The following is a 24,869-nucleotide window of genomic DNA, read 5'->3' on the forward strand; positions in this document are numbered from 1 at the left end:
ATCGTGAGTTCAAAGCCAGCCTCAGCAATTTAGCAAGACCCTAAGCAATGCAGTGAGACCCTGTCTCTAAATAAAATACAAAAAAGGGCTGGGGGTGGTTAAGTCCTGAGTTCAATCCCTGGGAAGGAAGGAAGGAAGGAAGGAAGGAAGGAAGGAAGGAAGGAAGGAAGGAAGGAAGGAAGGAAGGAAGGAAGGAAGGAAGGAAGGAAGGAAGGAAGGAAGGAAGGAAGGAAGGAAGGAAGGAAGGAAGGAAGGAAGGAAGGAAGGAAGGAAGGAAGGAAGGAAGGAAGGAAGGAAGGAAGGAAGGAAGGAAGGAAGGAAGGAAGGAAGGAAGGAAGGAAGGGGGTCATGGACCTTGGAATGATCATCTTGGCTCCAAGGATTCCTTGCCCCGTAGGGAAGGTTACAACTGGAAGGGGGACACAGGCAAGCCCTTCTTGCCCAGACTATCCTTGCTATCAGAATCCTTATCAGCATCACGCCCCACACCCAAGAGCACATTCATTTCCATCCTAGGCAGCAGGGAGACCATTTCCCTTGCATTTGCTCCTGCCTGGGCCTTACTGTGCACTTCCAGCCAGTTTTACCAGCTCCAGCCAGAAACACAGAAGTGCTCAAACTGGAGCCTCTTGAGGAAGAGACTGCAGGAGCAGAGAGAAGGGAACTGAGGCAGCCAGGACTGAGCAGAGCAAGAATTCCTAGGGCAGGCCCCATTGTTAAGCAGGCCCCCACCAGATTTAATGGAGCAATTCAGCTGTGCTTTTCATACTGTTGTGGCTCTTAATAGGCTCCCCTGGCAGGCGGCTCAGGGCCCACGCTGCCTCTGAGCAGCTGCTGTGCTGAGCCAGGGAGCAAGAGGGTTCATTCGCAGAACACGTGGCTGTCTCCTTCTCGGGAAGCCATCACAGCACGTCCTGGAACAGGCTCCTGAGGAGACATCACAGTTTAGTGTAATTCGTCAATTTCACAGCTGCTGCTTGAGAGGGAGGGGGCTGAGAAAGCCAGCGCCAAGCCCTTCAGGAATTCGGGTGCATTCCCCAGGCCAGCAAACTGAGGGTGAGCCCCAGTGCAGTGGGCAGGGCTCCCACAGGCCTCTGGCTTACACTCCAGACCGTCAGAGGCCTCTGGCCTCCCCAGATGTGATCAGCCATTGGCACAAACCTCAGCAGGCCCTGAGGGAGCCACAGTCTGCAAACTCAGGGAGGGAACCAGTCTTCAAAAACAGGAAGACTAGATTCAAACCCATTGTAACCGTCACTGGGTGTGGATCTACAACAAGTTACTTCATTTCTCTAAGCCTGTATTTGTTCATCTGTGAAATGGAAACAAAAGTATTCCCAGGTCTGATATTCAACCAGGGCTGTGCCAGTTACTAAAATATTGAAATACTTAGTAAAGAACAGTAATTCTTTCAACCATATCACCTGGGACTAGTTAGAAATGCACATTCTTGAGCTCCATCTAGAACTACTGAATCTGAAGCTCAGGGGACAGCCCGGTGACATCTGTTTACACAAGTCAGCCAGGTGATTCTGATGCAGTGTAAGTGAGAGAATCTCTAGTCAAGCCACATCCACCCCAATAAGCTCCTTTGTCCCTCCCTCCCCAGGACCAATCAGACAGCAACTAAAGGATCAGCTCCTGGCCAAGGGGAGCCCCCAGGACCCTCCTCCAGTTGTTTCCATTCTGTTTGATCAGAGTCCAAGTCGTACCTGTGTTTGAATATTTTTAATAGCAGTCCTGCCTGCCCCCTAGGACTGTTGTGAGCAATGTGAGTAATGCTTATAGGATGCTTAGCAGATCACCTGACATGAAAAAAAGCACGCAACTGGTAGAAGACACTTTCGATTGCTATTCTTTGCCACCTCTGGGTGCACCGCTGTCTTCTGGGTCGGTTCCCCCTTTCCTGTCTTGTCTTGTCTCCCTCCCTCTGCTGTGAAGAATCAGCCTACCTGTTGACTTCCAATAGTCAGCAAAGCCCTCCTGGCCCTGACCCACCCAGAACAACATCTGTTTTCCACCCCACCCACCTGGTTGCTAAAAAAAAAGTATGCAGCCTGATAAGTTGGTGTCATTTTGTTTTATTTTGCGTTGATTTTTTTATAAACTATTTCTTAGAGCAATTCTAAATTCACAGCAAAATTGAGCAAAAAGTCTAGAGAGTTCCCATATAATCAACATCTTTCATCAAAATGGTACATTTCTTCCAACAAATGAATCTACATCAATCAATCATTATCACCCAGAATCCATAGTCTATTAGAGTTCACTCTTGGTGTTGCATATTCTATGGGTTTTGACAAATGTATGTACTCACTATTATAATATCATAGAGAGAAATTTCACTGCCTTAAAAACTCTCTGTGTTCTGCCTACCCATCCCAGTCTCCCCTCAACCCCTGGCAACCACTGGTCTTATTACTGTCTATAATTTTGCATTTTTTAGAATGTCATATAGTTGGAATCATAGTTGTATCCTTTTCGGATTGACCTCTTTCACTTAGTAGAATGTATTTAAGTTTTTTCATGGTTTGATAGCTCATTTCATTTTAGTGCTAAATAATATTCCATTGTCTGGATATACCTATTTATCCAGTCACTTAATGAAGGATGTCTTGCTTGCTTCCAAGTTTTTTTGCAATTATGAATAAAGCTACTCTTGTTACTGGATGCAGGTCCAGGCACTCACCACTCAAAAACCAAGACTTGGGAAACGAGAGTAGGTGAGAAGGAGATCAGGTTTACGCAAGGGCTGGCACACTGAAAGATAGAGGAAGCTATCATCCTCAAAGCCCCATCTTCCAGAACACAGGGATGCAAAGGGCTTTTATAGGGAGAGAAAGGAGGAGCAGGAGCAATAGGCAGGAAGACTTAGTGCTGAGCAGGGTTTGGTCATCCAGAACCTGGGTCTCCTTTTTTTTTAACCATCCTTTCTCCCTTTTGCAGGAACATTGCCATGACCGTGTCCTCCTAGGGCTAGTTACAAATGTTACTTTTCTGCAAGCTAAACACCAGGGTAATTTCCATGCTTTGGATTAGTTGATGCACAGGATTAAAGAATAAGTAGGGGTGGTTCACATTCTGATGTTATCTGAAGGCCACCGGAGTTCTGGGGTCTGAAAATCTAAAGGTAGATTATTTAGCAGTTAACATTCTAATTACTTAGGTACAGATTTTTTTTTTTTAAGAATTTAGAATGCCAGGCAAAGGAGGGGAAGTCAAAGGACAGCTCTCCCAAGAACAATCCTCAAAGGGCCTGCCACTGTTACAGTATCAGTGTAGTTGAGCAGTTTTTTTTTTTTTTTTTTTAATCTTTTTTTTTTTTTTTTTTTTAAATCTTTTCACGACTGGGATCAAACCCAGGGCTACTTTAACACTAAAAGCTACACTCCAAGCTCTTTTTATTTTTTATTTTGAGACAGGCTCTCTCACTAATTTGCCCAGGCTGGCCTCAAACTTGCAATCCTCTTATGAGGAGGCTTTTGTATGGACATAAATTTCCAACTCAGTTGGGTAAATACCAAGGAGCTTGAAATTTATAAGAGTGTGCTTAGTTTTGTAAGAAACCATCAAGTCATCTTCCAAAGTAATTGTACTATTTTGCATTTCCACTAAAGAAATGAGAGTTCCTGATGCTTGTCGTGCTTGCTAGCTGTTGGTGTTGTCGTGTTCTATATTTGGACCATTTGAATAGCTGCATAGTGTATCTTGTTTTACTTCACAGTTTCCTGATGATATATGATGGTAAGCACCTTCTTATGTGCTTATTTTCATCCGTGAATCTTCTTTGGTGAGGGGTCTGTTCAGATCATTTGCTCATTTTTAAATCTGCTCAATTTCCAATTCTTCATTTTTTTTTAATTTTTTTTTTTTTTTTTTTTTTTGGGTGGTGGGATAGAGGTGGACAGGGAATCGAACTCAGGGGCACTCAACCACTAAGCCACATTCCCAGCCCAGCCCTATTTTTTTGTATTTTATTTAGAGACAGGGTCTCACTGAGTTGCTTAGCACCTCACCATTGCTGAGGCTAGATTTGAACTTGAGATTCTCCTGCCTCAGGCTTCAGAGCCGCTGGCATTACAGGTGTGCACCACCACACCTGGCTCCAATTCTTGAATTTTAAGAGTTCTTTGTGTATACTGAATAACTGCTGCCATCCTCCCAACCCTCCAGCAGTGCTGGGGATCAAACCAGAGCATTGCACATGCTAGGCGAGCACTCCACCACTGAGTTATATCCTGGGCCCTGAATAATTGTCCGTTCTCAGAACCGTCTTTTGCAAATATGTTCTTCGAGCTGGCGACTTGTCTTCTCGTTTTCTTGAGGTCGATTATTTTTTTTTAATTTTGTTTTATTCTGTTTTGTTTTTAGGAGTGTAGCTGTGAAGGAAAAATTCCCCTTTGCCCTCTCAAGGTTCACTGAAAAAAATTAAATAGAAAACTGGCAAAGATTAAATAAGGGGGGGACATGCAAATGTGATGATATGCAAAAGAGGGAAACCACAGCATGGGGGGATTCACAGGAGTATGATGACCTCCCACTTCACTTAATATTTTTCAGAAACACATACCCTTTTTTCTATAGGGGAAAGGAAGAATGGAAATATAGACAATTTTGAGGGCTTCTAAATGTCTATTAGGGGAATGAACGGTCCTGGAGATGGTCTCTGGAATTTGAATGAACCCAAGGGACATATGTTGTCTTGTAGGGAAGTCCATCCAGGTGTGGTCACACTCCTCTTTTTCTTCTCTGAGACAGATAATGGGATTTCAGAGTGGGGTGGAAAGCAACTGTGTTCCCTTTGCAGTCTTCTCTTAATGCAGATAAGGGAATTTCAGAGAGTCTCCCCAAGCTTGGGTGAGAGAAGCAAGAATGATTCTAAGGCCTTTTAATTCCCTGTAGATCAAATTGCTCAGTATGATTATTTTTTTAAATAATGCTATATTTAAGTGGGGTGTGGTGGCACATGCCTGTAATTCCAGCAATTTAGGAAGCTGAGGCAAGAGGATTACAAGTTCAAGGCCAGCCTCAGAAACTTAGTGAGACGCTGCCTCAAAATAAAAAATAAAAAGTGCTGAGGCTATGGCTCACTGCTAGAGCATAACTAGGTTCAATCTCCAGCACAACAAGCCATACTTAGAGGGTATTGTTCTCTGAAGTACAACAGTAGCAAAGAGAAAAAAAGTAAAAGGTAAAAGTAATATTTAGGGGAAAGTAACTGTTACAAGCATTCTAAAATGTCCTTTAATGAAAGTTCTTCCAAGGTCCAGGGATATAAGCCAATGACTTTCCTTCATTTCCCACCCATCCTCAAAGGTAAAGCTCCATCCTTAGATAAGGAGCCCAGCCAAACTCCCCCAGAACAACTGCAATTCCGTTCAACAAAGGATCAGAGTTTCTTAACACTTTGGGTGCCACTGACCTCTCTGAGAGTCTGATCAAAGTTAAGGCCACAAATATACACACACTTCCACATGCCATCGCAGTTGTCTGGGCTTCCTGAAGTCATCCAGCATTTGGCGATACCATATCAAAAGGCCCTGCTAAAAGCGGGAAAAGACCTGAGCTAATAGACAATACCAGGAGGCCAGGTGCAAACCATTTTCTTAAAAAAAAATCTCAAATTCACTGCCCCTCCCTTCATTCACAGTCCCTAGGTCATTCCCTGGCTAGTACCTTGCTCTTTGAAGACACAAAGGGGGAAATAAATTATCAGTGGCCAAAGTATGGAGGATGTTGGGGCAGACCCCAAAATGGCTGAAGTTAGGCTCCCTCACCAAGACTTCCATCAGGCTGTTATGTTTTTAGTATGTAGCCAGGACTGGGAACCAACTGTGTTATGGTGAATCAAGGCCAGAAACACCCCAATTTGGCATATATATATTCAAGGTCATATACATTACCTTGTACCCCCTTATGTGACCTATTGGCAGTGCCTTCTTTGTTTGAACTGTATATAAAAAAGACCTATGCATTGGCTGGTAAGTGAATGGAAATGGAGAATATCACGCAAACTGAAATAAGCCAAACCTAAAAAACCAAAAGCCCAGTGTTTTCTCTGATATGCGGATGCTAATTCACAATAAGCAAGTGGGGCGCTAGGGAAGAACAGAGTTACTTTAGATTAGGTAAAGGGGAGTGAAGGGAGGGGAAGGGGTATGGGAGTAGGAAGGGTAGTAGAGTGAAACAGACATTATTACCTCATGTACATATGACTACATGACCAGTGTGATCCTACGACATGTACTACCAGAAAAATAAGAAATTATACTCCATTTATGTATGATTTATCAAAACGCATAAATGCATTCTATTGTCATGTATAAGTAATTAGAACAAATAAAAAAATTTTAAAGGGCTATGGAAAAGACTCAGGGTGAAAGGGGCTACTGGGAACTGGCTCAGGGCTATAGCTGAAGCTGAAGGCTGGAAGCCGTGGCCACCACTGGAGAAAGCACATATACTATTCTGTGTCTTGCATCTTCTTCCACATGCCAAACCCTGAATCTGTTTCCTGGGTCAGAGTCCCAGCACGAGGGTATGAGAGTCATACTTCCTCAGGAAACCTGAACCAAATCAAATGCACTATCCATCCACTGCCCCAGCTGATGACAGTCCTACTCATGCAGCAGCCCTTCCCTTGCCCCAGTTCCCGCCCCCTCCAATCCTCATTGATGCTCCTTACTCACTCTACCCTATAAGGCCCTCTACCTGCTCCTGGGCCTGCTGCATGGAGATTTCACGGTCCACAAAGGAGGAGCGTTGGAACTAAGGCAAAACAAGTGAACCAGCAATAGAACAAAATGTAAGGGACTGCAAAGAAGTCCATCCAAGAGATACTTGGCCAGTAGCTTTTCCCATTTATGGAAACAGCTGGCTGCCAGAAGGGTAGAAGAACTTTGGTCCAACCAAAAAGAGTTGGATCATAGAAACCACAGCCCGCTTCAAAGCAAAACTCTCTGGTAACTTTTGTAACCTTTGAGAGGAAGGGGGAGTCAGCTCCCATGTAGAAAACAAAGCAGGGGCCTTGCTAACACTTCAAAAGGAGTCCTGGAGAGGCTGGCATGAGAAATGTGAGGAAAAGTCCTCTCCCCATCTCTCCTGGGGAGAGTGTGCAGCCATGCCTGCTGGGCCAGCTCCTTCTCTGTGATGACATGAAGGGAACACCTCTTTAGTCAGTTTTTTTGCTGCTGCGACTAAAAGACCCAGCCAGTACAATTGTACAGGAGGAAAAGTCTATTTGAGGGCTCACAGTTTCAGAGGTCTTAGTTCATAGAAGGTCGGTTCCATTCCTTGGAGCTTGAGGAAAGGCAGAACATCATGGTGGAAGAGTGTGGTGAAGAGAAGCAGCTCACACAACAATCAGAAAGCAGAGAGAGGTCCCTACTTGCCAGATACAAATATATACCCCATAGCCATGCCCCAAATGAACCACTTCCTCCAGCCACACCCCACCTGCATCCAGTTACCACTCAGTCAATCCCATCAGGGATTAATTCACTGATCAGATTAAGGCTATAACCCAATCATTTCTCCTCCAAACCTTCTTGCATTGTCTCACACGTGAGCTTTTGGGGGATACCACATCTAAACTGTAACGGCCTCCACTAGAGCAGAGTGGGGACACCTGGGCCCTGTCCTGGCACAAAGGGCGTCTGCTCTAGATGAGTTTCTCCTCAGGGTCACTTACATCAGCCTCCCTGATCTCTCTCCAGTTCCTCCCATGGCTCAGCTCAGGGTGTCTGCACCACCTCTTCCCCTCCTGGGCATTCATACCACCCCTTTCCCTTAGAAACAGACTCCACTCACCTCAACTTCCAGTCCAATCCTCTGGCTATGGCGGCAGAGGAGAGAGGCGGGAAGTGTGGTCAGCAGATAGTAACTGAGAACTGGCAGGGAGGAGGATCATCAACAGCTACTCAGGTGTGAAGTTGGTGAGTCAGAAAGCTAAATAGGGTGTGAATTTGTCCTTTATGTCTTTTCAGAAATCTAAGTCTTCGCATGCTGGATCTCCCCACCCCCAGGCCAGCAATCAAGGAGGCAATAAAGGTGGCTCTGGCAAGTCCCCAACTTAGGGTGAGCCTCTCCCTTCTTATACCATGCACCTCTCTGTTGTCCTCATCTTCACCCCATTACCGAAGCCTCGTCCCACAGCCTGTCATGATGCTGCTATGGCAGAGCTTGGAAAATGCTAGTGCTGAGGCCACTGGAGGAGGTAGGCACGCGCACGTAGTTAAGTAGGCAAGGAAGGAATTTTTCCTATCCTCACCCCTTCCAGAAGGTGATTTTCAGCATTGGAAGAGTGAAGGCAGTGAACTGACAAAAAAGTTGTCCTATAGAGAATGATGAGACTATAAATAATTTGAAGTCTTCATAACAAGAACTTGTCGAAGTCTTCAGGAAGACAGGGCAGAAGTCTGGAAGTCAGCCATGGCTTCAGAACACAGTGCTGCTTCCTTGTTCAGAGACATCACACAAAATGCTCTGCCTTCCTGGACCTCAGGTTCATGACATAAATAAATATGTATTAGTCAATTGCAGTGGTGCATGCCTGTAATTCAGAAGGCTAAGGCAGGAGGATTCTGAGTTCAAAGCCAGATTCAGCAACTTAGCAAGACCCTGTTTTAAAATAAAAAATAAAAAGGGCTGGAGATGTAGTTCAGTGGTAAAGTGCCCTGGTTTCAATCTCCATTATCAGAAAAAAAAATTATATATACATATGTGTGTGTGTGTGTGTATATATATCTATATATATATGTATGTCTATATAAATATATAATATATACAGTACCACTCTGCCAAGAATTAGAAATCTAGCTAATAATAATCTAGCTAGTAATAGCTCACATTTACTACATGCTTTTAATGAGTGGGCGTAAATGTTCAGAGTGTTCTAAGGTCTTTGTATGTAGCTCATTTAATCTCACAATAACCTATGATGTGGACATTGTTATTTTCACTGTACAGAAGAAGATCTTGAAGCAGAGAAATTAAGAAACATGCTCATAGTCAACCAGCTGGGAAGCAGTGGAACAGGATTTGGAACCAAGCTGTCTGATCCCAGATCATACTCTTGACCATATCAAAGAGTAAAACACCTCAACTCAATTATGTCTCTTTGGTATATTTCAAGTAAGTTTTTGAGAAATTGCAGACCTCTGCAGATATAGGACTAGCTCTGAAGAGTTGGCCTTTTGTTAAAGAAATGTGTATCTATAAAGGAAATCTATGTTAGTGAAGTAAACAGCCTGTTTTTCTATCTGCTATTTCACCTTCTGGCCTAGGGAAGGTCTTTTCACAAGAAGAAATGGGGGCTCCAACACCTGGCCATACAGACTGCCACAGTTGATTGTCACCTGGGAGCCTTCACCTGCATAACAAGACAACCCTTCCTGCTCCCTGTGCACCTCCCCTCAACCTTCCATAACGTATGCCACTTCCTTTTCCTCCCCACACCACCAAAAACAAAAAATAACACAGACTGGTGATATAGCTCAGTGGTTAAGCACCCCTGGGTTTAATCCTAGCACCAAAAATAATAACAATAATAAGGACTCAGGATATAGCTTGATGTAGAATGCTTGCCTAGCTTCGTGTGCAACTCCCTAGATTCAATACCAGAACCACAAAAATAATTAATTAAAAGAATAAAAAAGTGTGTGTGTGTGTGTGTGTGTGTGTGTGTGTCCCTATCTCCTTTGACAGCACATATACTAAAATTGCAAGGATACAGAGAAGATTAGCATGGCCCTGCTCAAGGATGATATGCAGACTCACGTAGCATCCCATCTGAACATACCACAGTGAATTCCACCTTTATGTGAATCTATAAAGCACCAATTAAAGGATAAATAAAGAGATACCACTAGAGTAGGGGAAGGGGAACGGGGGAAGGAGAAAGCACTGGAGATTGAAATGGAGCTAATTATATTCCATGCTTGTATGATTATGTCAAAATGAACCTCACTATTATGTATAACTCTAATGTAATAATAAAACCATTTTTAAAATAACCTAAAATAAGAGTCATAGTTAGCTACAGTTGGAGGATTCATGGAAAAAAAAAAAAAAAAAAAAAAAGCAGGGGTGGAATGGATACATTCTCTGGGACCTAGACACTGCAGGAAGCTCTGCTTCCACCCCGTGGGGTTACTCATGATCCATCCAATCATTCAACATTCACCAAGTATCCACTGTGTGCCAGGCCCTGGGGTGAGTGCTGTGCCCATTGCGAGTCATACTATGGACACAGTTGAGACAAAAATCACTCATTGGACAAGAATTAAACAAAACCACCATACTCTACCTTCTAACTTTAAGATGCTACACTTCAATGTTCTCCCAGTGTCGGTTCCCTTGCAAGAAGGGCCTCCATTTTCAAGTGTCACCTGAAAACCAAGAGAAGACCAAATTTGAACACAGCTGCCCATTGCATCCCTTACTTCTAAAACAAACTTCCAGCTCTTTCCAAGTCTGCCCCGCTGTGTTGCAGAGCAACTTACTCAGTAAATATTATAACTACATCCATCTTTTTTTCAATGTATATTTCATATATATCATGTATTTGTGTGTATATTTTTATATGTGTGTATATATACACACACAAGGCTTTTATTTAGCCTTGATTAAATGGCACCTAATGAAAAAAACATTAAGAAAGAACATTAAGTAAAGAAGATATTGACACAAGTGCTTTGAGGATGCAAAACCTTGAGTTAGCCTGGGACTTGGCTTAGACAGATGAAAAAGGTTAGAAAATATTTACATATCAGATACAAAATTTAGGTTAAATCCATACTTTTTTCTGTATCTTGTCATTATAAAGTTGAGTTTCCATCTAAGTCTGTTTATGAAAAATAATGCAGAGTTTTCCTATAATATTGAATGGTTTAAGAGTTCTAAGAATTGCCAGCTTGTAACCAGGAGACCATCAAAGTTTTCTGTAAGAGACAACATGTGTTAAAATGTTTGCTGTAGAAAATTGTTCACTTAAAGTAGCTAAGTTGTGTTTATCAAAGGAGGTTGAATTTTCTCACCAGCCTTGCTATAATTAATCCACCGACTATGACCTCACTGGTCTTGTTATAATTCAACCAGTGAAAAATACTCAGCAGAGCCTCTTAAAATTAGGAGCATGACTAAAGGCATTCCTTCCCTTAAAAAAAGATTATTTTGAAAGTAAAATAAATAAGTGGTCCTAACAGATGTGCTATAAAACACCATGCAGAATCTCAATTTTCCACAACAAGGGAATTCTCATGTCAGGAGGGTTAATGAGATGGCCTGAAGTTTTTCCCTCTCTAATGCCATCTTCAGGTCACCAGGGTGTTTTTCTAGAGGCCGAGCACTGCTCATTCCTCCTACTTCACTGTACATCTCAGAGAAATATAGAAAGTGCATCTTCTCCATGAGCCAGGATGTCTGCCCTGGAGCTCAGCCACACAGAAAGGCTCTGGGAAAGCTGGCAGGGAGGCTGGAGTGTAGGAAAGCTCTGTACATAGCTCCAGCTGTTGTCTGATCCAGCCCAGAGCCTTCCTGAGCCAGAGACCAGCCACTGGAGAAACAACTGGCTTTTTAGTGCATTTTCTCCTTCCAATCAGGGTTGGAGAAGTGGTGCTTGCTGACTGTTCAAGGCTTTTGGGGTTCAGCACAAACATTAATGGAATGACAGCTGGCAGAAGACAAACAGCAGTGTTATGCCAGGCATCTCTCAGGGGAGCTAGCTGCCTGGCTCCCAGCAGGGCTGCCAGAAAACCATGTGGTAGCATTCACTGTCCAAACCAGAGGGGATGACTTTTCTCCCAGGCATATTCTGCACACATCCCAAAACAGGTTCCTGCTGAAAGAGTGGTTCTTGTGGCCCCAGGAAGAGCCTCGAATGAGACTAGGTTCTGAACAATCAATTGAAAACAGCCCAAACTGTTCTGCTTCTGGGCTAGGCTAAACTGGGAACAAGCGAGGTACCAGAAAGACGTCCACATAGATTCTCAGGTGCTGAAGGCCTCCTGGACACCCTGGCGCAGCCTGCCTGCTCTCGCCCCATAGTGAAGACACGCAACTCCAGATGAAAACCTCGGGGGAGATAACATCTTGCTCCCTCCCAACTTTTCCCCTTTCTTCCCATGTTTTACTTTCTCTACTGCTTTTTACCTCTCTTTTTCTTCCCATTTAATACATTCCCTTTCCTTTTCCATCAGTCCAAACTCAGCAACTGCAGAAGTAAAAGGGCTCTCCCCAGGGTCAGGAACTGCAGTTTGGGAGAGCCAGGATCAAGATAACTGGGAATCAGTGTTCCAAGGATAGCAGAAAAAGTGGGCAGCTGAATGTTGACAAGAGACAGGGGCTATGTGATTGATGTCAATAAAGAAAAGAAAGTATAAACAGAATGGAAAAGTCTACAAAACAAGAGTCCATTAACCTCTTGATGTGCATCTTGAACCTCTGGCACTGAAGTTCCAGATGTCTGTAGTTGAAGGGCAGAAGAAAAAAGTTCGCATTCCGGGCAACAGCTGCAAACGTGCTTAAGTCCCATTTCCTGATGGCCTCTTGACTCCATTTGAAAGGCTCTCAATGTTGCTCTCATCATAATTTCCCTTTAAGTTCCAGTTTCTCCCAAATACCTACCCTGTCCCCTTCTCTGTCTCCTTTTTCTGATGGCCTCCACCTGTTGACTAAGACTTCGTATGCTCACAAAGTTGTCCTCAAATTCAGAAGGAGTGAATGTTTCTCATGGGCCTGCTACTGAAAGGAGCCAACCATAAGGAATCCCAGGGCTAAGCCAGGGAGTCCCTTTTCTCAGAAGTGACCTGAGGCTACCCTGATGGAGAGCCGCAAGGGCGTGTCAAGGACACTGGTTTTTGAGTAAGGAGACTAGGATTTGGATTCTGCCTGTAATAGCAGATTCTGGCAAGTTACTCTATTACCCTAGGCCTCAGTTTGCCTGTAATAGTGGGAATACCTATATTAGAGTTGTCATAAGGATTAAAGGAGTTAATATAGATAAAGTATCTGGCCCATGACAAGTGATCAATAAGGTAGACCCACCTTTTCCTTCCTTCTTCTTTCTGAGTCAGGAATGCAGTCTCTTGATTAGTCTTGACTTTCTTAGAGAAACAGCTCAGGAGACTGGTATGTGGATCCATTCATATTACACCCTTCTCCCTGCCCAGATCCTAGGTTAAGTCAACATCTAAAGGGTGTTTTGTGTCTTCTGTCAGTCATCTGCTAGGCCAGGTCAAAAGACCAAGGTTAAAAGTCAAGTGGGATAAAATTCTGGGAGCAGCCCTGTGTGAAGGGAACAGAGGTCTGAGTGGTTCACATGATCAACAAGGACTCCCAGGACCTGTCTGACAATTGATCCAATTTCACCTCCCCTTTATAGCCCTGGAGTGCTCTGCCCTCTAACGGCCTACGTTCTGACAACTGGCCCCAGGCCCTTCTAATTGCCCCCTGTGCTGGATACTGCCACCTAGAGTCTATTCTGAAGTAAGCCTTCTCCTTCAGACATAAAACAGTCAATCAGGACTCCCCTTCCTGGAAGGAGTCTTGTCCCTGGCACCCATTCATTCACACCTCTGCATAGTCAGATAATGGCATATTTTCCAAGGGCCCCCTGGTTCCCTTTCCACCCTTGAGAAAATACAGGAACTATATAAAACCTGGAAAAAAATTCCCCAGCTGTGCACTCAAAAGATTTTCTGGAATAAAAGCCATAATAATAACCAGTAACATTAGTCCAGCACTTTGAAGTTTCTGAAAAACTTTTATCCATTTAAACTCTGTCAAAGTAGGTTAAATGCTATAAAGAATGACTCCAAAATTTGAGTGGCTTAACAAAATTACAGTATTTCTCATTCTCATCATAGTGCAATCCAGGTAGGCAGAAAGGAGAGGAAACTGTCCTATATAGACATTGGGGATCCAGGCCCCTTTCATCACATGGTATTGCCATTCCCTAGGGCCTGCAAGACCTTCACTTCAAGTGCTCAGAGAGGCAAAGAGGTAATATGGAGGACTTGGGGGAGGGGTAGTTTCGTCAGTGAGATCTGGACGTGAGAACATCTATTCCACCAGCATTGATTGGTCAGAACTTAGTCACATGCTCCCCCCAACTCCAAAGGAGCCTGGGTGCTCACAAGGAAAGGAGACAGGATAGGTAAGCAGGTAGCACTGCCCTGTCTTTGCTATAAAACCCAGAGACAAGCATTCTCTTCCCCAGAGCAGGGAACTACGTCTGAGAATGGTTGACCTGTACAAGGTACCATTGCCAGTAAATGGACTTGACCCCAAATCTCTATTCCAGTTCATTCTTTATTTTATGCAGACTTTCTTTCTCCCAGGGGTGCATGTTGCTAAGCAAGTTACTGAGTCTTAAGACCAAGTTCTAGTGACACACATCTATAATCCCAGTGACTTGGGAGGCTGAGGCAGGAGAATCACAAGCTAGAGAAACCTTATCTCAAAATAAAAAATAAAAATGGTTGATATAACTCAGTAATGGAGCATCCCAGAGTTCAACCTCCAGTACCAAGAAGAGAAGGAGGAGGAGGAGGAGGCGGAAGAGGAGAAGGAGGAGGGAAGACAAGATAAGACCAAGTCCTGCCCACACGGTCTCATTTTCTCCTTACCTCCAAGCATTCAAAGAGTCATAGAGAAACGTTACTACACACTTCCCTCCCAATATCTCTCAACCCTTCCTTCTGTACCATGGGAGCAGGATCAAGCCTCTCCCAATGGCTCGTCCATGAAAATCAAGATGCTTAAACACATCTACATCTTTGGCCCTGCTTAATAAAGCATGGTCCTTGACTTGGTAGAGTTCACAGTGTAATTGAGAAAGACAGAAATGTAAGGAACAGCTTAACTAGACTTGATTAGACAACAACAGAGGCCTCTGCAAAGTGCTACAGGAACACAGATAAGCAAGAAATTGATTTTCTCAGAGAGTCAGAGAAAGTTACAGGGAGCTGGTCATGTTTGTCCTGGGCTGTGAGTCAGGACTCGCCCAGCAGACAAAGTAGGGGGAGCATTGCAGGACAGGGAAGAGTATTTGCCTACACACAGACAGAGGAAAGGAGATATTCAGACCAGCCCTCTGCAAGAGACAGCAACAATCTCAGAAGGTTGCAGAAGGCTGCTTCATACTCCCTGGTTCTTCTGGGTCCCTAGAATGATGGGAGACCCTGAAGATTGTCATTGGTCAAGCCAAGGTATTATGGGTGGGATTCCCATATGGAGCCCAACGGCCATTACTTACCTGTAGCAGAATTAGTAGCTTCTTGTAACCACTGTGCTACCTAGATGCTCTTTACACATTATCTCATTTCAAATGCTCCTCATTCTGCAGATGAGGAAAACAGATGACAAGGAAGTTAATTCATTCAGCTGGCAGCAGCAAGACAATAATTCATCACAGGTCCTGTGCTCTAGAGCCCAGTATTTTCTGCTAGGAATTTTGTCAGTAGGTGTAGAGAAGGCATGCAGTGAGGAGGGGCACTGCAGGGCTTTGTCAGTGTCCCTATCAGGGTCTTATCTCATTCTAGTTCTTTTTCCTTCCTCTCTTGTACATGGGAGTTGAGAGCTAATCCTGAGGATCTGTTCCTGGAGGACCCCAATTCAGTACTGCACCCTAAGGAACCAAGTGTTCTCCCCTGATTTTGGAAAGCCCTTACTTTCCCACCCCCAAGTCTTCAATAGTCCCTCTACTTTATCACAATCACCCTTACAGAAAGCCACCAGAAGACAAGGATAAGAACCAGTGACTGATAAAGACAGAAATGGATCCAGACCCAGAAGAGAGTGTGGTCTTCCACCTTGCTCCTTGAACCTCACAGTCTGGCCCGTGACCTTCTAGAGAAAGATGAGCAGCAACAACTCTTTCAATATCAACCCCACCCTTCACCCACCACCATGCCCAGGGCCCTCCATCTCTTTCCCTTTACCCTGCTCTGTTCTTTTTCCCCCAACCCAAATTGAATCAAAAGAACAAAGACTGATGATGATGTTTTTGGTGAGGTTCTCTGATCTCTCTGAAAGGTGACTTGCAGGGAGGTATTTCTTCTGGAGTGAGTCAGGGCTCCTTCCTTCCCCTGCCAGAGAACAGCCATGAGAAGGCAAGACTGCTGACCATGAGAACCTAGTGCTCCTCCTAGGGAGCAGAGGGCTATGCACCCAAGGACTGCTAGTGATAGCTTGGGACACAGTATCTTCCAGAAGCAAGCACATACTCTAGGTAAAGGTTACTTCCCATCTATTCTTCACTTATAGAAGTAACCAAATTGTGCAAATTAAAAAGCATGTATAAAGCCAAACACGGCGGCATATCTATAGTACCAGCTACTTAGGAGGCTGAGGCAGAAGGATTGCTGGAGTCAAGGAGTGAGTTCAGCATGGGAAACACAGGGAGAACCTGTCTCCAAAAAACATGGGGGAATATAATCTACTAAAGCGACTTTTTTTCTGACTTCTTTTATTTATTCACATGCAAAGGTCTATAAAGGTAGGCAAAATAAATCACAAGAAATTGTGCATTTGTTGAGTCATATTTCTTTTTTAGGAATAATACATATGTGCATGGCAGTCCCCAAAATCCATCGTATTTTTTGGTGGTTGTTGTTAGATATACATGACAGTCAGCGTATTTTGGGGTGCAACCCATTGCAATTTTGATTCCATTCTTGTGGTTGTACATGATGTGGAGTTACACTGGTGCTGTATTCATATGTAAGCATAGAAAAGTATGTCCAATTCATTCTACTGTCTTTCCTATTCCCATCCCCCACTTCCCTTATTCCCCTTTGTCTAATCTAATGAATTTCTATATTTCCCCTCCCTACCCTCCCTTGTTATGGGTTAGCATCCACATATCAGAGAGAACATTCAACCTTTGGTTTTTGGTTTGGCTTATTTCACTTAGCATGATATTCTCCAGTTCTATCCATTTCCTGGCAAATGCCATAATTTCATTCTTTAGACAGAGTAATAGTCCATTGTGTATACATACCACAATTTCTTTATCCATTCATCTGTTGAAAGGCACTTAGATTGGTTCCATAGTTGGCTATTGTGAGTTGATCTTCTATAAACATTGATGTGACGGAGTCACTGTATTTGTTGATTTTAAGTTCTTTGGGTATAAACTGAAGAGTGGGATAGCTGGGTCACATGGTTCCATTCCATGTTTTCTGAGGAATCTCCATACTGCTTTCCAGAGTGGTTGCACCAATTTGCAGTCCCACCAGTAATGTATGAGTGTACCTTTTTCCCCACATCCTCGCCAAAATTGTTACTTGTATTCTTGATAATTGCCAGTCTGATTGAAGTGAGATGAAATCTCAGTGTAGTTAAATCCAGTGTTTTAAAGAACAAAATTCCTTCATCAGGCTTTTTTTCTATTGCAATGGTTGGCAAAAGAGGAAACAAGACAAAAGTGATACTCAAAACTGAAAAGGGAGAGTTTCAGACAGGGTGCCTCAGATAGTGTCAAGTACAGAAAGGAATTTGGGGCCTTCTTCACTGTGTCAAGAAAATTCCACTATTACATGCTTCCATTATTGTATTGTACACTACATTGTACAATTTCTTCCTGTTGGGTTTTGTACACAATAGGTGCTCTTGTGAAGTCAAAGTCTTCACTCTCTTCATCTTTGAGTCTCCTGGGCCTGGGGCAGGACCTCACAGGAGCCCAATAAATACTTGCTAAGTGATTGGAAGTTGGTCAGCTTTGCCCACCAGGAGATCAATGTTCTCTAAACTAGTTCAAGATTGTGATCTTAAACTTGTTGTTTCTTTAATTTCAAAGTAAAAAGTAAAATTTATTTTTTAAAATTCCAATATCTTGGTTGCAGTCCAGAGAGAGGGATTTTATTCATGCCAAAGTGTAGTGATAGGGAGAAAATTAAGATCAAAGTCCATTTTAAGGGTAGATGAAGACTCTGCGTGAAGAAAATTGTTAAGCCTTCTGCAAAAACTCTTAATAGAAACTGAATTAAGAGTGTGCTGCTAAACCCCAGGCTATAAAAATTCCAAGGGTCATTCAATATGAAGGAGTCAAGAAACAAGAAACCAGAAATAAGTTTAATACAGGGGGAAAAAAAAACAAATCTTGTAAAACAGTTGAGCTGGGAAGGTCTGCCACTGACCTGCTAAAATAAATTTCCATCAAAAGAGTCCCTGGAAACTCATCACAGAGATCTTCTATAGGTGCAGCCAATCATGCTGTAGCATCTACCTCCAGGTGATACAGATAACACGGAAGACCACTGTAGTTATAGGAATCTGTCATAAACTCCTCTTTGCTTGTGCCTTGAAGGACACATTTTACAAGTTTGACCCTGATAAATGCAGAAAGAGAGGGACCCCTGCTTGGCAAGTGTGATGACCTTAGGGAGTTAGGAAGGACACATGCATTGTCTGGACAAATAAGGGAAACAGGCAGGCTCCCCTTAGTTATTTAATGCAATTCTGTTCCATTTGCAGGAATAAACAGCTCTTCCTCACCAGGGAGCTCAACAAAACATTTACCAAGCACTTTCTATATATTAGATACAGTGGATACAGCCGTGTATTCATTAGTGTAAATGTCGGTAGCAAACCCCAGAAGTTCAGCAACTGAAGACACCGGATACTGGTTTCTTTCTCATGGGACAGTCCAAGGAGAATGCTCATTTCCTCCACAATCATCTGGGGCTCCATAGTCACTGTGGGTCTCACCATTCCTCTGGGCCTGGCCAACCTCTGCAGTGCGCCACAGAGGGGAAGGGAGCATGGAGGAGACACACCCACTGTCCCAGCCTAAAGGGGCATGTTCCAATGGGAAAGAGATGGCTGCCCCAGGGAGGGAAGCAGAGAAGAAATCTTTGGCCAGACTTCTCACCTTAGTCAGCTTTGCTAACTAAGCCTACCCGGTCACCCTGAGACAAGGTGCAGCCCAGCAGCTCAGACTAGACTGGATGCAGGGCTCAGTCTCCCTCTGCTGTGAGCTACCTCCCGTGTGGCAGTTACCAATGCCCCTGAAAAACTGGAGCCCATCATCCACCCCAAAATAGTTCCCTCATTCATTCAAATCAACAAAGATTTATTGATTTTATAGTATATTCCAGGCACAGGGTACTGGGATATAGTGATGTATAAGAGACTCATGCCAATGCTAATGGAACTTATATTCTTGTGTGGAGGACACAAAGAAGAAAAAAATCAATCATTAAACAAATAAGTTCTGAAAGCAATAAGATTTTTAAAGGAAATAAAAGAATCATGTGAATGAAAAGTCTAGGATAAGGTTTTAGATAGAATGGTCGGGAAACTTCCCTCTGAGATCTAAGGGGAGAAAAGGATCAGTCATAGAAACAGCACTGGAGGAGGCTTGTGTCAGACAGCAAGTCCCAAGTCCCGGAGGCAGAAATGAACTTGGCATGTGTGAACATCAACCAGAAGGCCAACGTAGCTGTGGCTCATGGGAAGGGAAGTCACCGAAGAGATCAGAGTTTGAAGAGACCACATCACAAAGGGTGAGTCACAATAAAGAGGTCATTCCCTCACTCAGTAAATGTTTATTCAGAACCAACAATGAGTCCAGAGACTGCAGATAGCACAGGAAGACAAAAATCCCCGCCTTCATGGAGTTTGCCAGGAAGACATAAAGCCAACAAATTAACGAGTACATAAATGACATCACATCAGGTCATGGCAAGAGGTCCGAAAAAGAGTAAACAGAACTAGGGAGTCGATCGAGGGGGCTGCTGTTGCAGGTGGGACAGAAAGGCAAGGCCTCTAGCAAGATCTGTACCTGGAGGAGTGAGGGAATTACCACCTATGCACCTGAGAAGCAACCTTCCCAGAGCGCTCAGGGCTGCCAAAGTACAGGATGCCTGGTTAAATTTGAAGGGCAGCTAAACAAATATTGCATGGGGCATACTTGTTCTGAGAATTAGTCATTGTTTATCAGAAATTGAATTCTAACTGTGTGTCCTGTATTTTCATTTGCTAAATCTGGCAACCAGAGAGAGGGAACAGAAAGTGTGAAGATCCGGAGGCGGGAACAGGCATGGCATGTTCAAAGCCCAGCAGGGAGGCTACTGTGGGGCATGGGGTAGGAGGTGAGGCTGGTGGGGGAGCAGAGGCCCAAGCACACAGGGCCCCGGGGGCCATGCTGAGCACTCTGGACTTCATTCTAAGTGGAATGGAAAGCCCTGCAGGACTCTGAGCAGCTGTGTGAAGAAGACTGCAAAACACAAAGGGTTGCTACCCTAACCATGCTCCTTCCAGAAGGGTCATACAGAGGAGGCAGGGGATCAAGCATATTCCAGGTCCAAATGGGTCACTGCACAACACCTGCCATTTTGTAGCCTAGAAATGGGAACTGGGGAGTTTAGGGACCTCCAACTCATCATTCCTTGGGTGAGGATCAGGAGGAGCCTCTCTCAACTCCCTCTTCTCTCATTCTGCTCTAGATCTGCCAGAATCAGTAGGGATCAAAGGGTTAATCAGAGTGTCCAGGGTTTTGGCCACCAGTTTCCTCATCCCCTAGGGAAAAGTGTGATTAATGCTTCTGTCCACAGTTCCTTGGGCACAAATCTGGAGCCCACTGGCACCAGCCTCCATGCCAGTACTCTCTTCAACTGCTTCTTTCTTCCAAAATGGGGCCAAGAGCATTCCAAAAGAAACAGTCGTCTCCTCTTCTTATGAGCTGACTGCTCTGCTGGTCTGTCAAGTCGAGGATCCTAATAGTGGAAAAGAAAGGCCTGGGTTTCTCTTAGTTCAGTCACTGCTATCAATTCTCCCCCGTCTCAAGAGACTGCGGACCTGTGCCTACAGTCCGGACTCCTGATGCTCCAGCTGTCGGCTTTAATCAATGGCAAGAGTAAATACAGGCAGATGCTGATTGTGCCCAGGATGCTCCATAAAGCCTCTCACACTCAGCATGAAAAGGAACATTTTGGGGACTGATTCAGGACATGTGACCCTATAAAATGTCCAGATTCCAGCCAAGGAGACAAGGAAAGAACCTTCCCTTAGAGATGCGAAGGAAGGAGGTTTTCTTTGTGATTAAGAAGCCTGAGACCTCAGTTTCCAAGAGCAGCATCCAATTTCAGTGGTTCAATGATCCTACACAAAGAGTATTGATTTAGGGGTGTGAGACTCATAGATCTACCTTGAAGGGGTTCTCCAGTGATTTGTCCCTCTTCTTGCCTTTGTCCCATAAAACATCTCATTCAATAGCTTGAATAGAATCATAACATTTCAATGTATGGATGACCCAAAACCAGGGGGTAGTATGATGTGAGGGAAACTCTGAACCAGCTGAGTAAACTTGGGCAAATCGATTAACCACTCTGAGCTGCTTTTGCCACATGTGTAAAATGGAAGCAAGAAATCCTGCCACTAGGATGTGGGGGGAAAGTACACTCATATGTTGCTGATAGGACTGCAAATTAGTGCAACCACTCTGGAAAGCAGTTCGGAGATTCCTCAGAAAACTTGGAATGGAACCACCATTTGACCCAGTTATCCCACTCCTCAGATTATACCCAAAGGACTTAAAATCAGCATACTACAGTGATGCAGTCACATCAATGTTCATAGCAGCTCAATTCACAATACCTAACCTATGGAACCAAACTAGGTACCCTTCAACAAATAAATGGATAAAGAAAATGTGGTATATATACACAATGGACTATTACTCAGCCTTAAAGAAAAATGACGTTATGGCATTTGCAGGTAAATGGATGGAACTGGAGAATATCTTGCTAAGCAAAATAAGCCAGTCCCCAAAAAACCAAAGGCCCAATGTTTTCTCTGATATGCAGATGCTTATTCACAATAAGAGAGGGTAGGGGAAATAGAGGTACTTTGGATTAGGCAGAGGGGAGTAAAGGGAGGGGAGGGGGTATGGAGGTAGGAAGGACAGTGGAAAGAATAGGACATTATTACCCTATCTACATATATGATTACTGACCGGTGTGGTTTTATATCATGTACAACCACAAGATGAGAAGGTATACTCCATTTATGTATGATGTGTTAAAATGCATTCTACTGTCATGTATAACTTCTTAGAAAAAATTTTAGAAAAGAAATCCTGCCACTGTAGTTTGTTCTGAAATCCAAAGCACCTAGCATATGGCATAAAGAACTCACTCAATAGCTAGTAGTTTCTTTCCCTCAGTTTTGTCACCTGTAAATTAAGGACAATAAAATTATGTCATTAGAACTTGAAACCCAGTTGACTCTAGGAAAGAAGACTTATCTGTAGGAAACTATCATGCTCTAGAATGATAGATCAGAATTGAGACAAGGAACATTAATAAGCCTTGCAATTAAAAACTAATAACACGGGCTGGGGTTGTGGCTCAGTGGTAGAGCATTTGCCTGGCATGTGTGAGGCACTGGGTTCAATTCTCAGCACCACATAAAAATAAGAGAATAAAATAAAGATCCATCAACATCTAAAAATTAAAAACAAAAACTAATAACAGCACAGAGAATAAATACAAGCTTGATAACAATGCCAATGAAAAAGACCCAGGGGTTTCAATTAGCCACAAGCTCAGCCTGAAACAAGTGTGTGACACAATTGCCATGAGAAACTTATGCAAGCACAGATTACACAATAATAATAATTAACATATATTGAACACTTAACTATATCCCAAGTGACACTCTAAGCACTATACTTTACCTATTTAATGCCCTTAACAACATGATGAGATGCTACTTTTATTACCAGCTCACAGAAGACAAAACCAGGCACAGAGAAGTAAAGTAAATTGCCTGCAGTCACAGAGTTTGCTAATAGCAAACTAGGGACAGAATAATTTCACCTGGTGCACGATCTATTTGGAGTCACTGGATTAGTTCTAAGTGCATTGTCAGATATAGCCACACTTTCCTACCCTGATGCCACCCCAGCCTTCACTGTTCTGTGCCGACAGGTTAAGGAGAGGTTAGAGATGGAATGACTTAAATTAAACCCCTGGTCAGGCCCAGAGTCTGAAGGCCAAGCCATGAATTCAAGATGCCACGTTGCACTGTTGATCATCTTGCTACCTACTAAGCAGGGGCTCTGTACCTCAACGAACAACTCCAGTGTCCTTATTGCCCCTAAATTGTCTCTTATCTCTTCCCTCCTCCTCCTGTTCAACCCATTCAGCTGATCCACCCTTAAGAGCTAATGGCTACCTGCCATGAAGAAGGCTGGTACAAAAGAACAAGACAAGCTTGATGTACCCTTGAAGTCTCACGTCTTCTCCTAAAGCTTCATGCAAATTTCATATTCTACTCCATACCATAGCTGGGTTTGTTTGAATATAAAAATAGTATTTTAAGTGACTTACCACTGAGTAAAATTGGTGCTCTAGTGTGATGAACCATGGTTTTCCTGCCACTTCAGAGGACCCTCAGCACACTGCTCCACATACCCAAATTGAAAAGCTTAGAACTGCAGATGCACATTTCATAACATGGAAAGATGTCCAGGGTGTATCATTAAGTGATAAAAGCAAATTTCTAAACGGTATGATTCTATTTTTGTACACTGTCTGGAAAGCTATATATGTATACCAAAATCTTAACACAGGTTATCTCTGGACTAGAGAAATATAATGATTTTTATTTTGCCTTTTTTGCTTTTTATATCATATCGTTTTTCTACAAGGAACATATGTGTGTTATTTTTGTAGGTGGAGCATAGGAATTTGTAGTGGGGGACTTTTATGGAGGGGGTGGTTAATTTTGCTTTTTTAAGATTTGTGTGTGTGTGTGTGTGTGTGTGTGTGTGTGTGTGTGTGTGTGTACTGGGGATTGAACCCAGGGGCACTAACCACTGAACCACATTCCCAGCCCATTTCATTTTGAGGCAGGGTCTCACTGAGTTGCTTAGGGTCTTGCTAAGTTGCAGAGGCTGGTTTTGAACTCACAATCTTTCTGCCTCAGCCTCCTGAGTCTCTGGGATTACAGATGTGCGCCACCACACCCGGAACTTTTTAAGACTTAAGAGTTAATGACTGCCTGAATTTTCCAGACATCATTCCTTTCAGACCCTGAGACCATTGCCATTTGAAAGCAGCAGGTCCAAGCTACAAGAAAACACCATGACTGAGAACTCAATCAGGCATTCTCCCTGGCTCCCCATCTTGTCACTTTGTTAACTTTGCCATCTCTGACCTCAAACTCCTAGGATACTCGAACAAACCCCTCTCACCTTCAGGGTTTGCTTTGGGCCACCAAGTGGCCAGCTCCCAACAATGTTTCTGTGTCTCACTCACACCCTCCCAGCAATCAGCTTCAGGTCTGACCAAGGTTTTGCCCTCTCCTCTACAGGCTTCATACTGATGGTTCACATGCACCATTGCAGGTCAAAAAGTAAATGATGTCCCAGATTGGACTGGGGATTCTCACACTGGATGTTAATGAAGTTTGTCACAACTCACTGCACATTTGAGATGATTCCCAGAGGTGCCTCACGGCAAGCTCAGACTCCTATTCTGTCTCTACCTAGTTCTGAGGTCTCAACCCATCTCACTCATGATGTCATGAATCATAATTACTCATTGCACAGGCAAGAACAAGCTGAATACTTCATATACATTGTCTTTTTTATATTTGTTCTAATTAGATGTACATGACAGTAGAACACATTTATACGTTTTGATAGATCATACATAAATGCAGTGTAATCTCTCATTTTTGATTATGCATATTGCAGGATCACATCCGTCATGCAGTCATACATGTACATGAGGTAATAATGTCTGTTTCACTCTACTATCAATCCTTCCCCCATACCCCTTCCCCTCCCTTCACTCCCCTACATTGTCTTTGAATGATCATGCTACTCCCCCAAGGTAGATTTCTCAGCCTCATTTCAC

General features: G+C 43.5%; 1 long non-coding RNA gene across 1 annotated transcript; it reads right to left on the bottom strand.

The window, feature by feature from the left end:
• Positions 1–318: 318 nt before the first annotated feature.
• On the bottom strand, positions 319–13,321 carry LOC306658819. The gene is made up of 3 exons (XR_013763160.1): positions 13,045–13,321; positions 10,307–10,388; positions 319–927 (listed from the first exon to the last, which is right to left on the bottom strand). It is a non-coding gene; the product is annotated as an uncharacterized lncRNA (long non-coding RNA).
• Positions 13,322–24,869: the final 11,548 nt, after the last annotated feature.

The sequence above is a fragment of the Sciurus vulgaris genome (genome assembly GCF_902686455.1).
Source record: "Sciurus vulgaris genome assembly, chromosome: 1".
NCBI lineage: Eukaryota > Metazoa > Chordata > Mammalia > Rodentia > Sciuridae > Sciurus > Sciurus vulgaris.